At 43.6% G+C, this 18,255-nt stretch overlaps 1 protein-coding gene across 9 annotated transcripts in view; it reads right to left on the bottom strand.

The window, feature by feature from the left end:
- The window catches only part of TCF3 (transcription factor 3), a 129,404-nt gene that overhangs the window by 90,694 nt on the left and 20,455 nt on the right, over positions 1-18,255 (bottom strand). The window lies entirely within an intron of this gene.

Genomic DNA, 18,255 nt, shown 5'->3' with positions numbered 1-18,255 from the left:
CTCCAAGCAATGGTGCTGCAACACTAACTTGGAAAATGAGAGAGTTTTAACTGGTTCAGCACCCTTTGTATTTTAAAGGTAACAGGCATGAGTCCTAAATTCATTCTCTTTTTTTTAGTATAATTTATATTAAAATTTTAAACAGCTAACAGAAGCAAATAGTAAGAAAGGGGAAAGAAGAAAATCAACAATGCAAAAGTGCAAGAAAAGAGGAATAAAGAAATGGCTTCCAATATTCTTCACAGTAGTTATAAATATATTTTGACCCCTCTCTCTACAGTTTGTTAGGATATTTAAATTTAGTAGCTGGAACAGTAAAGTGTACATTGGGTTAGAAGACACAGTTAATAATAATAATATTAAAGTTGGAAGGGACCTTGGAGGTCATCTAGTCCAACCCCCTGCTCAGGCAGGAAACCCTATACCATTTCAGGCAAATGGCTGTCCAGTCTCTCCTTAAAAACTTCCAGTGTTGGAGCATTCACAGCTTCTGGAGGCAGGTTGTTTCACTAATTAATTGTTCTAACTTTCAGGAAATTTCTCCTTAGTTCTACTTGCTTCTCTCTTTGGTTAGTTTCCATCCGTTGCTTCTTGTCCTGCCTTCGGGTACTTTGGAGAATAGCTTGACTCCCTCTTTGTGGCAAAGAACAGATATTGGAACATTGCTATCATGTCATCCCTCATCCTTCTCTTCATTAAACTAGACATACCCAATTCTCTCAACCATTCCTTATATGTTTTAGCCCCCAGTCCCCTAATCATCTTTGTTGCTCTTCTCTGTACTCTTTCTAAAGTCTCAACATCTTTTTTACATCGTGGTGACCAAAACTGGATGCAGTATTCCAGGTGTGGCCTTACCAAGGCATTGTAACGTGGTATTAGTACTTCACTTGATCTTGATTCTGTCCCTCTGTTAATGCAGCCTAGCACTGTGTTGGCTTTTTTGGCAGCTGCAGCACACTGCTGGCTCATATTTAAGTGATTGTCCAATAGGACTCCGAGATCCCTCTCACAGTTACTACTACTGAGCAAGGTACCACCTATACTATACCCTCATCCAAATCATTGGTGAAGATGTTGAAGAGCACTGGGCCCAAAACCGAGCCCTGGGCCACCCCACTACACACTTCCCTCTGTGTAGATGCAGTTCCATTAAGGACCACACGCTGAGTACGGCCGGTCAGCCAGCTACGAATCCATCTGGTGGTGATGCTGTCTAACCCACATTTTTCTATCTTATCAAGTAGTAGGTTGTGGTCTACTTTATCAAGTGCCTTACTGAAGTCCAAGTAATTATATCCACAGCATTCCTCTGGTCCACTAATTTTGTCACCTGGTCAAAGAATGCAATAAGATTTGTCTGGCATAATCTGTTTTTGACAAACCCATGTTGGCTTTTGGTAATGACTTTGTTTGCCTCTAGGTGTTCCCTGATTCGTTGTTTATCTTTCCCAGAATCTTCCCAGGTATTGAAGTCAGGCTGATAGGTCTGTAGTTTCCTGGATCCATTTTTATTTCTTTTTTGAAGATGGGAACTACGTCAGCTCTCTTCCAGTCCTCTGGTAGTTCCCCAGTGCTCCAGGATCTTTGAAAGATATAGTTCAGTGGTTCTGAGATCACATCTGTCAGTTCCTTCAGAACCTCCTGGTGATTTGAACTCGTCTAGGCTGGACAGGTGCTCACTTACCATTTTCTTGCCTACCTTAACTTGTATTTCTAATCTGTTCTTTATTGTACTGTTTTTCCCTTTGTGTAAAGACAGATGCAAACAACGAGTTAAATAGTTCTGCTTTCTCTCTGTTGTTTGTCACCTTCTTGCCACTTTCTCCCACTAATGGACCAATAACTTTTTTCTTGTTTTTTATATGTTGAAAGAAGCTGTTTTTGGGGTTATTTTTGACTTTTGTCACAAAATAGCTCGGGCTATTTGCTGATATTCTGCCTTAGTTATGTGCCCTTCTTTCCACTTTTTATACTTGTCCTTTTTGTCTTTCAATTTTTTATGTTCTTTATGCAGCCATGCTGGTTTCTTTTGAGAGCTATTATTTTTCTTTGTTGGTATTGTGCTAGACTGGGCTTTTATAATCTCGCTTTTCAAAATTTCCAAAGCTTCTTGAGTTGTTTTCCCCTACGTTTATTGAAATTAGCTCTCTTAAAGTCCAAGACTCTCGTTTGACTGTGTTCTATTGCTTGTGCTTGGATAATGTTGAATTCCAATAATGAATGATCACTCCTCCCCAAGGTTCCTGAGGCTTCAACACCTTCTATCATTTCATCTCTGTTAGTGAGAATTAAGTCCAATATGGCTGATAACCCTAATTCCCTTCTCTACTTTTTGTGAGACAAAGTTGTCTGCTAGGTTTGGTAGGAATCTGATCTTCCACTTGGTGCAGAGTTTGTCTCCCAGTTGATGTCAGGGTAATTAAAGTCCCCCATTACTATTGTAATAATAATAATAATAATAATAATAATAATAATAATAATAATAATAATAATAATAATAATAAAGTTGGAAGGGACCTTGGAGGTCATCTAGTCCAACCCCCTGCTCAGGCAGGAAACCTTATACCATTTCAGGCAAATGGCTCTCCAGTCTCTGTGATGTGCTTCCTACATACCTTAAGTTTTCTGACTAGCAAAAAGTTCATCTATTTCCTCTGTTTGGTTGGGTGGCCTATAGTCGATCAGAAGGTTGGCAGTTTGGCGGGTCGAATCCCGAGTGCCGCGTAACAGAGTGAGCGCCTGTTACTCATCCCACCTTCTGCCAACCTAGCAGTTCGAACGCATGTAAAAATGCAAGTAGAAAAATAGGGACCACTACGGTGGGAAGGTAACAGCGTTCCGTGCGCCTTTGGCGTCTAGTCATGCTGGCCACATGACCACGGAGACGTCCTTGGACAAGCGCTGGCTCTTCGGCTTTGAAACGGAGATGAGCACCGGCCCCTAGAGTCGGAAACGACTAGCACACATGTGCGGGGGAACCTTTACCTTTACCTATTATGGCAATGTCATTTCCTCCCCCCCTTTTTATATTGACCCGAATGCATTAAAGACAGTTTTCATCATTGTTGTGCTCTATTTCGTGCTTTATTTCAGTTGGAGTTGATTGGTTGGACAGTGCTGGCTCCTCCATGAGGCAATCTACACTATGATTGGTTGCTGTGGGTATAAAGGGGGAGTTCCCTTCCCCCCCACCCCGCTCCTTTTTCTTCTCTGTGCTCTGTATGCTCCATGATTTACCTCTTGGTGTTAGTTTGTACCTGACTGTCTTATCTGGTGTAAATATAAATGTTAAATACATTTCTTTATATAAAACTGCAAGTTTGTAAAGAAATGGCTTCTGATATTCTTCACAGCAGTTATATATTTTGACCTCTCTCTCTCTCTCTCCAGTTATATCATCTTCTTTCAATAATCCTGTCTAATCATCAAAACCATAAGCCCTAAATTCATTCCTGATATCTTGAATGCAGTACGTAAATCTCAGGATACACAAGCCTAGTAAACAGGACACAGGAACTCAAAACAGTCATGGCCCAGACCACACATACAACCAAGTGCAAAGTAAGATTCAGAATGCATAAACATTCTGCATTTCAAAATTATACCCGCACATAAAAAAAACCTGATCTAAATCAGAGGGGGTACAATAATTTAAGACAGTTTTCATTCTTTTCATTCTCATAATACAAACTCCAACAAATGACAGCGTGCTTGTCTATGTACATACGTAGACACACAAAGTATGAAATGTAGAGGTTAATGCCATAGGAAACAGCAATGGGAAACTGCATAAGAGAGCTTCTGAGTGGAATTAGATTCCAAACTATGTTGGAAGGTTTACCTGAAGATTCAGTGGCCATCTTAACTAACAGCCTCCATTTCAGCGGCAGTATGTCTCTGAGCAACATGCGAAAAGTAAACCAGGGTTTCCCAACCATGTCAACTTCAAGATGGGTGGTCTCCAATTCCCAGTCCACATGTGAATTCCCAGAATTCTGGGTGTTGAAATCCACACGTCTTAAAATTGTCAAGATTGGAAGGGTGAGGCTTTTCTGCTCCTTTGGCCAGAAACCATCCTGTGATTTCGACTATGGTTAGTTGAACTGCAAAAGCGTTAAAAGATAAGACTCATTCAAATGTGGCCCGCAACCTGGCAAGATCTCACCCTCGTTACTAATCAATGAGGGCCTATGTGGGAATACTCCTTCTGCTGAAGCTAAAGGCTCAGTTCTACTCTCCTAGGAGAAATACCATGACTTCAGGAAAGTGACCATAATCCAAGAACCAGGATGAAGGGAAAGAGCTAAAGGCAGAAGAAATTCCCAAGACAATTTAAAATAGCCAGTCCAAGGGGGTTAAAATTAGTTTTTCAGGCCCGCTTCCTGCCCTGAAGCGCTATTCCCCAGATCTGGAATTGTCATCAGGGATATGCAAGCCTTCCTCTTTGGCAAAGTTATGCAAACCTTTCATTTCACTCTTGGCCTCTCCTGGGGAAGACAGTGTTGTCCAGAGTTAGGGAAGAAAGTACTCTCCAGGGTTAGAAAAGAAATCCTATAGGATCTAGATCCCTTCTTGAAAAATGAATCATCTTCCTAAACTTCTTGAAAACTAGAAGTAGTCCTCGACTTACAACAGTTCATTTAGTGACTGTCCAAAAGTTATAACAGCACTGGAAAAAGTGACTTATGCCTGTTTTTCACACTTACAGCTGTTGCAGCATCCCCTTGGTCACGTGATCAAAATTCAGGCGCTTGACAACTGGCTCATATTTATGATGGTTGTAGTGTGCCAGGGTCACGTGATCACCTTTTGTGACCTTCTGCCAAGCAAAGTCAATAGGGAAGCCAGATTCACTTGACAACCGTGTTACTAATTTAACAACTGCAGTGATTCATTTAACAACTATGGCAAGAAAGCTCACAAAATAGGGCAAAACTCATTTAACAACTGTCTTGCTTAGCCACAGAAATTTTGTGGTCGTAAGTTGAGGACTACCTATATTCTTAAAATGAAGAACACACTCAGAGCAGTGGAGAAGTTTCATTTGCTTGAGGGGTAAAATGACAGGTCTCAAATGCATAAACTTGGTCTGGTCAATTCACAGCTCCCAATCACCCATTAGTCAGCTAGGGAAGATATACATGGTCAATAAATCTAAGGTATACCAAATTAATGGCCAAAGGAGTTACCAGCTTTAGCCTGGGCTGGAGGCACCATTCCCTTCCAGATGTTTTTAGACTCTGGTTCTTATCTGCCCCAACGCCCTGGCTGGTGGGATTTGGGGGTCAGTTGCATTTAGAGAGCTTCAGATGCTTCTTTCTCATAAAGAGTAACAATAGTTTTTTTTTTTTTCCATCTGAGCCCGGAAGAGTTTTAGAGGCCTTAGAGGATACGGAGGAGCTGAGCAGCGCTTTGTGCTGCATGGTCAGCTGTTCGTCGGACCAGCTGTTTGTCGAAAGGCTTGCGGACTTGCGAACTTGAATGGAGGCTGCTGGAGTGCCTGGGAGTGCACGTAGCAGCAGCCCTGCCTGAGCTTCTCGATATCCTCTCAGGGCTGGTGATTGAGTTTCCTAAACTAATGGTTTTGGGAGACTTCAATCTACCATCCCTGGGAGGAGTATCTGAGTTAGCTCGGGAGTTCATGGCTTCCATGACGGCCATGGACCTGACGCAGGTAATTCATGGACCAACCCATGAGGGAGGCCACACCCTTGACTTGGTTTTCTTATCTGGTCGGTGGTTAGATGATCTTGGTGGGGGCTCCCCAATTGTTATGCCCCTGTCATGGACCGATCATCATCTCCTGCGGCTGGTCTTCCGTTTTGCCACTCCCCACCGTGGGGTTGTTGAGCCAACTAGATGGTTCCGCCCCAGGCGCTTAATGGACCCTGAGAGGTTTCAGGCAGCGCTGGGGGCCCCACCTGCCTCCCCAGCTCACAGCTCGGCGGATTCCTTAGTGGAGGCCTGGGAAAGGACGGCCACGGAGGCACTTGACCGAGTTGTACCCTTGCGGACCCTGACCCGGCGCAGATCCCAATGGGCTCCATGGTTTTCCGCGGAGCTCCGGGAGATGAAGCGTCGGAGACGGGGCCTAGAGAGCGTCTGGAGGTCCACCCGATCTGAATCCGACCGATTGCGACTAAGAACCCATATTAGGTCTTATCTCGCTGCGATGAGGGTAGCAAGATCTAACTATTTCGCTGCCCTCATCGCGTCCGCAGATAATCGCCCGGCCGCCCTGTTTAGGGTGACCCGCTCCCTCCTCAACCAGGAGGTCAGTGAGGATCCCTTGCAGGGGCGTGCCGAGGAATTTAGTCAACATCTGTCGGACAAAATCGCTCGGATTCGGACCGGTTTGGACTCCGACTGGGCAGTATCGGACGATCAGGACACGAGTGATCTTGTCGATGTCATCTGGGAGGAGTTCGATCCTGTGACTCCGGAGGAAGTGGACAGGATCATGGGGAGGCTGAGCTCCACCACATGTTTATTGGACCCGTGCCCTTCCTGGCTGGTTTATGCAGCCCGGGAGGGGACATGAGGCTGGTTCCAGGCGGTTATAGCTGCCTCTTTGAGTGAGGGCAGTTTTCCCGCCGCCTTGAAGGAGGCGGTGGTGAGACCTCTCCTCAAGAAGCCTACCTTGGATCCGGCTGTTTTGAATAACTTTCGTCCGGTCTCCAACCTTCGCTTCCTTGCGAAGGTTGTTGAGAGTGTGGTGGCGCATCAGCTCCCTCTGGTCCTGGATGAAGCGGATTATCTAGACCCGTACCAATCGGGCTTCAGGCCTGGGTACAGCACGGAGACGGCATTGGTCGCGCTGGTGAATGATCTCTGGAGGGCTCAGGACAGAGGATACTCCTCTGTTCTAGTCCTATTAGACCTCTCAGCGGCTTTCGATACCATCGACCATGGTATCTTGCTGCGGCGTCTCAGGGGATTGGGAGTGGGAGGCACAGTTCTTCAGTGGTTCTCCTCCTATCTCCTGGGACGTTCGCAGTCGGTGTTGACGGGGGGGCAGAGGTCGACCGCGAGGCCTCTCGCTTGTGGAGTCCCTCAGGGGTCGGTCCTCTCGCCCCTTCTGTTCAACATCTATATGAAACCGCTGGGTGAGATCATTCGTGGTTTTGGAGTTGGGTATCATCAGTATGCTGATGATACCCAGCTTTTCATTTCGACCCCAAACCACCCCAGTGATGCCCTCGACGTGATGTCCCGGTGCCTGGAGGCGGTCCGGGTCTGGATGGGGAGGAACAGGCTTCGTCTCAACCCCGACAAGACGGAGTGGCTGTGCGTACCGGCATCCCGGGATATTCAGGATATCCCACCCCTCATTATGGGGGGTGAGTCATTACCTCCTGTAGATAGGGCTCGCAACTTGGGAGTCCTCCTAGATTCACAGCTCTCTTTAGAAGACCATATTGTAGCTGTAACTAGGGGGGCGTTCGCCCAGGTTCGCCTAGACCGGGATGCCTTGCGCACGGTCACTCATGCGCTCGTGACCTCTCGTCTTGATTACTGCAACGCTCTCTACATGGGGCTACCCTTGAAGACCACTCGGAGGCTCCAGCTGGCACAGAATGCAGCCGCGAGAGTTGTGTCGGGGGTCTCCCGATACTCCCGTGTTACACCTTTGCTCCGCGAGCTGCATTGGTTGCCAGTTGTCTTCCGGGTGAGGTTCAAGGTGTTGGTAATGACCTACAATGCCCTCCATGGCATGGGTCCAGAATACCTTGGGGAGCACCTGCAGCCGGCGTCAACTTCCCTCCACCCAGTACGCTCCCACAGAGAGGGCCTCCTCAGGGTGCCGCCGGTCAAAGAATGCCGACTGGTGGCCCCCAGGGGGAGAGCGTTCTCTGTGGGTGCACCGGACTTATGGAACCATCTTCCGGTAGAGCTCCGGATGGCGCCCGACCTCCGCTCCTTCCGGCGTGACCTTAAAACCCATCTCTTTAAGGAAGCGGGCCTGGCCTGATGGGATGGGGTGGGTTTGTTATTATGACTTTAATTTTAAATTTGTACTATGGGCATTGTTTAATCATGTTTTAATAATTTTAACTTTTGTATCTGTCTTTTACGTATTGCCCTGTTAACCGCCCTGAGTCTCTTGAGAGAAGGGCGGTATATAAATTAAATAAATAAATAAATAAATAAATAAATAAATAAATAGTAATTGGCCTATCTCAGGTCCTTGGGAAGGACTCGATAGGGAGATAAAAATGCCAAATCCAATCTAAACATCTGACTGACAATGCGAGGAACCATATTTACAAAAGACCACACCGCTTGGAACTGCACATATACTACGTTGATACATTACGACAGCCTAGTTTTCTTGGAAAGACCTTGATGCGTATGAAGGCCAACACCAACTAAAAAACTGGCAGCTGTGATTTCATGTCCATGGCTGGGGGTGGGGTGGGGGTGTTAGAAGCCAAGTCTCCCTTGTCCTACCTCGCCCAGCATCTTTGCCTCTTCAGCTTAAAAACAGAATAACAGATCTGGAAGAGAACTTGAAGGTCTTCTAGTCCAACTCTCTGCTCAAGCAGGAGATCTTATACCATTTCAGACAAATGGCTATCCAATCTCTTCTTAAAAACCTCCAGTGCTGGAACACTCACAGCTTCTGGAGGCAGGTGGTTCCACTGGTTAATTGTTCTCACTGTCAGGAAATTTCTCCCTAGTTCTTGGTTGGTTCTCTCCTTGATTAATTTCTTTCCATTGCTTCTTTACTGCCTTCAGGTGATTTGGAGAATAAATTCACCCCCTCTTCTTTGTGGCAGCCCCTGAGATATTGGAAGACTGCTATCATGTCACCTTTAGTCCTTCTTTTCATTAAACTAGGCATACTCAATAACAGGAAACTCTTTAATTTGATGAGTGAGAAAGGCTGTATATATGCATCTGCAAATAAAAATTCCTCCAACAGGTCCATGTGGGTGGGAAGAGCTTCCTTGCACAAAAACATATGCCAAAAGCCCAATCTTTGCTGATAATTTGCAAAAAAAAATCATCTTCTATTAAAAAAAACCTTCACCTCTTAAAAAAAGGAAAATGCTCTCCAGAAAAATAAACAGATTTCAATTCCATCAGGAAAGTACACTGAATTCCCCCCCTCCCCCCAGTTTTCCCCCATAGCAACCCAAACGTGGAGGCTGCTCATATGGCGAAAATCCCAGCTCTGCGTTTGAAATGCAGTTGGACTTTCAAATGCAAATACCAACAGAAGCATAACATATGGTGGAGGTTAGCTCTTATTTTTCCTAATTAAATGGTGTACTGCTGTTTCGTATAACAATGTTAATAGGGTATTTGCAAGCGTTTGGAAAGGAGACCACTGTGATTGTTAAGGGAAAAAGAAGAGACAATTGGTTGGGCAAGAGCTGGAGAAAAAGGGGGACCCCCATCACCCCAGGACACCACCCTTTTTCATTAACACGCTCCCAATAGCATTGGAGGGGGCGGGTGGAAGGCAGGAAGAAGAAAAAAAAAACAAAGACAGTGGGACTCTCAACTCTTTGCTCCAGGCCTGCTTGTCCAATCTGATTTTTGGATTTTCCAAAGCCATTTTCCAAAAGCATAGGAGTTCACCTACAGTTGCAATGGCAAGTATGTCCTTCTTCCACGGCCCCCACAAATGGAGAGCATGTTTTTTTTAGAAGAGAAGCTAATTTATCCCTTCGGCTGATTTTCTCTCTAGAAATGTCCTTCACTCTCTCCCAGGGGACTGGGTGAAAACAAGATGGGGAGAGGGAGGAACCCAGAGGTAAACGAAGGGTTAAGCTTTCCAGGCAAATTCAGAGATGGGCAGTGATTTCATAGTTCAGTTGCCAAATGCTTTTCTGTTGCCTGTGTCTTGCACAGACTGGCACAAATGTGGAGTCAACTTGCTTTCTTTCACACGCACAAATCAACGCTGGCCACAAAATTAATTGCACGATGCAATCTGGGTTGGTCACTGGGACCAGAGGTTTTCGTCTTCCAAGCTTTTAGACTCGTGCTGGAGCCCATTCTTAGGGAATGTCAAAAGATGTCGAGACTCTACAGTAGAAAGGGTACAGAGAAGAGCAACAAAGATGATCGGGGGACTGGAGGCTAAAACATATAGGGAACGGTTGCTGGAATTGGGTATGTGTAGTTCAACGAAGAGAAGGGTGAGGGGTGACATGATAGCAGTGTTCCAGTATCTCAGGGGCTGCCACAAAGAAGAGGGAGTCAAGCTATTCTCCAAAGCACCTTAAAGCAGGACAAGAAGCAACGGATGGAAACTAGTCAAGGAGAGAAGCAACCTAGAACTAAGGAGAAACTTCCTGACAGTTAGAACAATCAACCAGTGGAACAACCTGCCTCCAGAGGTGGTGAATGCTCCAACACTGGAAGTTTTTAAGAAGAGACTGGCCAGCCATTTGTCTGAAATGGTATAGGGTTTCCTGCCTGAGCAGGGGGTTGGACTAGATGACCTCCAAGGTCCCTTCCAAATTTTATTATTATTATTATTATTATTATTATTATTATTATTATTATTATTATTATTATTATTATTATTATTATTATTGATGTCTGGTGAGAGAGACGTTCCCCGAGGACGGGCTCCAGCATGAGTCCAAAAGCTCGGAAGACTACACCCTTGGTCCCGGTGCCTGAGCCAGATTGGCTTCTGCAACATTATCCTGGGACAGGTATATTTTGCCTTCATTTGTGACCAAATGAATTCCCCACCACTACATGGGATGCTTACAAAGCACTGCCTCTAATTCACATCTGCCTTTCCAACTATAACAAAACTAGTAATCAGAAGCTGTGATCGTGACTGTGGCTTCAAACAGACACCATACTAACCCATGTTTTAATTCTGGTTTTGTGGAATGAACCAAAGTAGCCTGATTCATGTATAATAATGCCATGTTCTCGTGCATGCTCTGCAAAATTGCAGTGACAAGTTGCACCAAGTAAAACGTCGAAAGTAAACTTTATGAAGGTGTACAACGTATAAGTAGGAATATACAAACCCCATGCAGACTTTGTTTAGACAAGCTTAATAAAATATGGGACTCACTTATGTGGAATATAGGTTTAAAAATGATAGGTGTATAAAAGTATTAGAAATAATGCATATTTGTAGGGCCAGTGGCAGAACCTGGGGCCAGAGTTAAAAGAGGGATCAGCCTCGAACAAAGCAAACTAAGTCCAAGCTTCTTTGAATTCCATTGATCCTTATCTAATTCCAAGCAGGTGATAACCCTTAGTTGAGAAGATTCCTAGTCATAGGCTTTTTAGCAATAAATCAATTTGATTGGATGTTCACATATGTGGACCTGCAAGACTTATTTGAATAACACATTATTTGCATTAGATAAGTATATATAGAAGTGTAATTGTTTTCTGTTATGACAAATCACACTATATTTTTCTTTGTTGGATTTCTTTCACTTTCATTAACTTTTTATGTGTTCTTTGCCCCCCCCTTCTGTTTGACAATGTATCTTGATCATTATCATTGTGTTTGTTCTTTCCACTTACTCTTTTTTGTTATTAAAAAGCAATAAAAAATAAACAGGAATATGAAAAATGAAAGGTTACAAAGGCTTTTGAGTCATGTGTTGGGGGTTACACACCACCATGTAATACGTGGAGAAAATAAAATTGAATTTAATCTCAATGACATGTTAGTTTCATTAACGTTATATAGTTATAATGCGATTACTCTCCAGTCGTGTCTTTGTAATTTTCCCCTTAGGTCATGTTTAAAATTACAATTTGATAACAGCTTTTGGATGTCTAGAGCTGCATTCAAAGCTTATAAAGGAGGCAGGCCATGTGGTCTTAAGTTGTGCATCTTTAGTGTAATCATATATGATTTTTAATACTCTGGCTTGCAAACACAGAAAGAAATACGCACTCTTTTCCCCCCGTTATTCCTATTTAACACACTCTGGTTTTAGCAGGAGCAAGCTGCAGTTTTCCCACTTTGAGAACAGAACACAGGGATAAATCTGGATAAAGGTGACACATCCACGGTGCATAATTCTGGTACTGACCCAAGACTGGTCCTTTGATACATAAAAGTAGTCCTTGACGTCTGACCACAATTGAGCCCAAAATTGATTGCTAAGCAAAATGATCCTTCAGTGCGTTTTGCCCCATTTTACGACCCTTCTTGTCACGGTTGTTAAGTGAATATGGTTTTTTACCTGAATCTGGCTTCCCCATTAACTTTGCTTGTCAGAAGGTTGCAAAACATGACACTGAAACTGTCATAAATACATGTCAGTTGCCAAACACCATGGAAACGCTGCAACAATCGTAAGTGTGAAAAATGGACATAGGTCACTTTTTTCAGTGCCACTGTAACTTTGAACCATCCGTCAGTTGAGGACTACTTATAAGAAGGGAGCTATGTGGTCCAAAACCAGGACTCTGATACCACTTTTTCAGATTCACAATTTATATCAAAAGCAACAGCAATAGCACTTAAGACTTATATACCACTTCACAGTGCTTTACAGCGCTCTCTAAGCAGTTTACAGTCAGCCTATTGCCCCCAACAAACTGGGATGAAGGCTGAATCAACCTTGAAATGTTGAGACTTGAACTGCTGGCAGTTGGCAGTTAGCAGAATTAGGCTGCAATGCTGCATTCTAACCACTGCACCATCTCTCAAAGAGAGTTTTGTCCCAGTTCCTGGATTTAATCTTTACTGGAGACCATATCAAGGCAATAATAATAATAATAATAATAATAATAATAATAATAATAATAATAACAACAACAACAACAACAACAACAATAACAACAACAACAGCAACAGCAAATGTGTACAAAGTAAAAATTGAGAAGACAGCAACAGACAGTAAGTGCCACCTATGCAAAGAAGCTGAAGAAACAGTGGACCACCTGGCAAGCTGCTGCAAGATCACACAGACTGACTACAAGCAGCGGCATGGCAAAGTAGCAACAATGGTGCATTGGAAGATCTGCAAGAAATATCATTTGCCTGCAAGCAAGAACTGGTGGGATCATAAAATAGAAAAAGTCATAGAAAATGATAAAAGTTAAATTGCTGTGTGGGACTTTAGAATTCAAACAGACAAGCACCTGCCACATAACACCCTGGACTTAACAACTGTCGATGCGGAAGACAAAAAATTCTGGATAGTGGACGTAGAGGATAGACGAGAAAGAACTGGAGAAGATAACAAAATACAAAGACCTACAAAGAGAAATAGAACGACTATGGCAAAGGCAAGCAAGGATATACTAGTACCAATAGTAATAAGCGCCTTGGGTGCAATCCCAAAACAACTGGAGCACCACTTGAACACCATTGGCATTGACAAATTCGCCATTAGTCAATTGCAAAAGGCGACCTTACTAGGAACTACTTCCATCCTGCAACAATATCTATAATACCATCAAACATCCACATCTGCCTATCCCAGGTCCTTGATAAGGACTCGACAGATAGACAAAAATGCCAAATCAAGTCTGAACATCTGGCTGACTGCACAATGATCAATAATAATATAATTTGGGTGAAAAGAAACTTGTGAATGCAAAGAACATTTTCTTTTCCATTGGTCTCTGAATATTGTAGGTCAGAATTCTTTGAAGTTTCCACTAGGGCAGATCTCAGAATGGGAAGTAAATCCAAAAGTCATTGCTGCAAAAGTAGAACATTTTCTAAAGATCTGGAAAACTTAGAGAGACTGTGATGCCACCATAATGCCTTTAATGCCAAGACAGGGGCCAAGAACATTTCATTTGGTATTGTTTTAAAGGCGATTTTTTGTTTGTTCATTTTCTGCTGGACCTATATGATGTGCACCAGACTATTTCACTACAGACTAGTTAGAATCTCAAGCAAATTGATGGTGCCAATTGCTGCAGCAATAACACAGAGCAGGAGTCAAAGGCCTCGTCAGAAGATATGAGCAGGTTTGTGAGGTCAGCAACTATTAAGACAGAAATTGGAATTTAAATTTTATGTGGGCATAAGAGATATAGCAACCTGGAGAGTCTCCAGACACCTTGCATAACTCAGTTAAAAAAATATAACTTGCTTGTTTTCTTACACTTAAGATTACTGGGCAAAAATGGAGAGGGCAGCGTGTCACACTCTTGTGACAAACTCTGAAATCCAAATTGGATGCCCAATCAAGTGAGTTATTTGAACAATGCATCATAGATCTCGTTACTGAAGGCCGTTGCATTGCAAATTGACCAGACAGCTAGGACCAATTTTGGGGGAACATCTTATTTTGCCTTGCATTATTGAGCTTGGAAAAAGAGAAGATTCATATGCCCCAACAACGTTCTGCTGTACTGAGCCAGGGGTTTCTTATGCTAGCATCTTGTTTCTGAGACAACTACGGTAACCACCTTGTTCTAGAAAGGCTGCCAGCAGAGTTGGAAAAGATGGATGTAATGGTAATTATGGATTTATTGAAGCTTTCCTTCACATTTGCGTAGCTCTTTTTAAAATCTTGCATGGAGATCTGAACTCCCTTAAACCCCAAACAGACAGCTCTATAAAACACCATTGCCAAATTTTTATTTTAAGCAGGTGAAAAGAAAGGCTGATATCATCCACAGCTCTACAATAAAAGGTGGAGACTATTTCTTCTTCTATCCAGGTTAGCAGTTTAATTCTTTGTTTGGGAGATGAAGAGGGAGAGAGGGCTGTTGCAGGGATGCTGCAGCTCTCAGAAGCCTTGCCAACACATTTCTTTCTCTCTCTTTTGGAAAGAGATCAAAGTGTGCCAGGTTAACAATTAAAAAGAAAATCCAGAGCCGGGAAAGAACTCTAAAGCCTTCCCCAATACATTTTTTTTTGCCAAAAAGGTAGCTAAAAAAGGCAGCAAGAGGATTACTGGGTCAAGAGATGGGTGATTGGTTGGGTGGGCCCAGAGAGATCTGAGCAGCACAAAAATCACAGTGCTGGCATGAACAATACTTCAACAGGCGTATATGTAACTTTATTTTTAAAATCTGTATTGTATTTCATCCCTCAAAACCAAGTTTTCCTACGGCAGCTTACCACCTCAAATGCAGTGCCCCAAACTGTTAGAAGTTCAGCCAATTTTGTTAATCTTCTTTCGTTTTGCCCTGCTATTTTTTTTTGTGGCAGGTGTTATGGGACACAGGGAGGGACCAAGAAGGAACTCGATGCACTGTCATCTCACCTGCCTTTAGAATACTTTCTCAGACTTCCCTCAATTTCAGCTCATTTTTTAAAATACGGTCTCAATCTTAAGGACTAGAAACTTAAAAAGAACTGATGGAAACTGAATCCTGGATCTCACAGCAATTTCTCCTGACCCTGCAGAAATATGTGTAGTTGTGCATACAAGCTTCATCTTTCACATGCATATTTTTTCTAGGCCAGCAATGTATACAGTCTGAAATTCCAGAAACTGCAACAGTGGCTCCTACTGTCTAATTTTTAAGAGAGGTAGCCATGCAAACCACACTCAGCTTAAGTTTAATTACACCGATATGCACAAGAAAGCCAATCAGGGTTTTGTTTTCCCAGCCCTGTTTACTTTTATTTATGTATTTATTTGTTAAATTTATTTACTGCCTCTCTCCGCATAGAGCTCCACTCTCTGGCAGCAGTCCTGTCCCCAAAATCGCGTGCTTAGCTTTGTACATGCTTTGAAGCTTGCAGTTTTCAAGGAATAAATGTCAAGACAGGAAAGGTGTTTACATTTTGATTTATATGCCACCTTCCCTCCAGCAGCTCAAGACAGCCTATATCAGTCCTCCCATTTTTCCACATACCAACCTTGTGAGATAGGCCGAGTTGAAAAAGTGAACGCCCAGTCTCCGGAAACTTTCAAGGGCTAACTGGGGGACTCGAACCTGGGGCTCGCTCTCCCAGTCCACTGCTACACCTGATTGGCTCTTGGGCTGAGAGGGAGGGACTGTGGGCCAGAATTAAAAGGGGGACTCTGATTCTCCTAACTCACAGGTCTGCAACCCGCGGCTCCAGAGCCGCATGCGGCTCTTTCAGCCATCTCCTGTGGCTCCCAGTCCTCTGCCATGTGCAGTCCAAAAAAAAAAAAAAAAGTGGGGCTAAAAAAGTTCAACCAATCAATTCAAATATGCAGGGTAGGTGCATCTCGCCTTGGCTCCACTCTTCAGTCAAACCCTGTTCTGCGCATGTATGCGCATGCACACATATTTTTTGCGGCTCCCAGTTTTTCCTTTTGTGAGGGAACCGGTTCCGAGTGGCTCTTTCACTGTTTCAGGTTGCTGACCCCTGTCCTAACTCCTAATTCAGCATCTTTGCCATTGGACTTTATTGGCTATGGGGTTGAGAGGGAGGGACCAGCCCAAAGCCAGCCAATGAACATTTCCCCACTTCTAGTTCCAGGCCCTTCACTGCTCTTGATTGGCTCTACGGTTGAGAGGGAAGGACTGGCCCCAAACCAGCCAATGGCTTTCGTGGCTGTGAGATGGGGAAGGGGAGAAAAGAGTACAAACCCCAGGTCTCCACAGAGCCCAGCTTCTTAACTCCTACACCTCATTGGCACTCATTGGTTTATTTTTAAAAGAGGAAGGATGCTGGCATTTACCAGGATATCCTCTAATTTTCTGTTTAACGTTAAGACACAAATATAGGAAGCTAATTTACTTTAGGAAGCCATTTAGGTATCCATTTCAATTGTGTACTGTCTGTTCCAATCGCGAGTAGCAGCGCTCAACACAAGACACTTCACCAGTTCATTTAAAGACCAAGTAGCTACACTGGAGTAACATGTTACAAGGCTGGTTAACTGTTCCAACCTGGCCATTTTTAATTGCTCTAACACGAACGAATGAATCCAACCCGTTTGGTTGGTCAAAACTGCAATGTATTATGTATGTGAGCCCAGAAAATGAGTTCATGTAGTAAAAAAAGGTAAATAAATAAAGGTTGGAAGTTTTTCTGATTCTTGTTAATTTGAATAATTATTCTATTGTAAACCACTCAAGAGTCACTTTGGACAATGAGATGGGTGGCATGTCAAGATAATTAAAATGTCCCTCCCCCCCTGCCCAATTTTCTCCCAGGAATTGGTTAGAATGTGGGGTGTGGCTCCTTAACAATTATGATTGTGCAAAGAGAATATGGGCCATCCCATCTGGATTAATTATTGGCTGATGTTAATTGGCATGCTTTATTCCTCTATGACAGGGGTCGGCAACCTTGGCTCTTTTATGACTCATGGACTTCAACTCCCAACTCCTAAGCTGGCTCAGGAATTCTGGGAGTTGGAGTCCATGAGTCATAAAAGAGCCAAGGTTGCCTACCCCTGCTCTATGATATCCAGGGTTATCTGGAGTCAGGTGGCCTTATGACAGGCAGACATTATCATCCCTAATAGTCGCTATTCTTACTTAATCATCCATTACGTACACACTTCGACACAGACTTGGGACTTTATTTTTTTTAATGAAAGCTTGAATTCTGACTCATGTTTCTCATGCTTTTGTGCCATATCAGCAAATGTTCTACCTGCCACAGATGCTCCAGAAGGCTGTAAGAGTCAAGCCTGCTATTGCTGAAGATGCTCCAGATCGGGGCTGTGCTCAAATCTAAACCAAGTGGGAGAATGCAAAGAGGAGAACCACAGCAAGACACCCCCAGATTGAGGTGTGGTGACCCAGCACACAGTCAACACACCCATGGGGGAAAAAAGAGCAGATTCCCAACTTTCCAAATAAACAAAAAAAAAGCAAAACATGAGGCCTTAAAGCAGCTGGCAGATCTGATGAAGGTATAAACTTTTTCTGTGCAAACAGCAGGGAAGCTACATCATTTTCCCCTGTTCCTCTCTTAACAGAACAGCTTTGCTCAACCTGATACTCTGCAGATGTAGTGAGAAAAACATCTGGAGGTTCCAAGATTAGGGACATCTGCATGAGGGGAGAATGGGGGAGTTACCCCCAAAAATGTTTTTTGAAGAAGCAGGGCAAAAAGGGAAGCACAACTTGACAAATCACTGCCAGATGAGATAAAGACCAGATGGCCTTTTTAAAAAAAGGATTTATAAGTTCACAAAAGTTCAAGGGACTTAGGAGAATGTTGGTACCAGATGAGTCTGCTTAGACCCCTGCCTTGGTCTGGCTCACTGGACTAAGCCATGTTTCTTTCTTGGCTGGGTTATGACTTCCGCTAATTATGAACTGTAGCTCACAAACCATGATGGATTCGCACAACTCTCCAAAAAGCCACATTATGGCTTAGCATGTTGGGAGGACTAAGCCGGG

Source organism: Vipera ursinii, assembly GCF_947247035.1.
Source record: "Vipera ursinii genome assembly, chromosome: 1".
Taxonomy (NCBI): domain Eukaryota; kingdom Metazoa; phylum Chordata; class Lepidosauria; order Squamata; family Viperidae; genus Vipera; species Vipera ursinii.
This window is presented reverse-complemented; position numbering and strand designations above follow the sequence as displayed.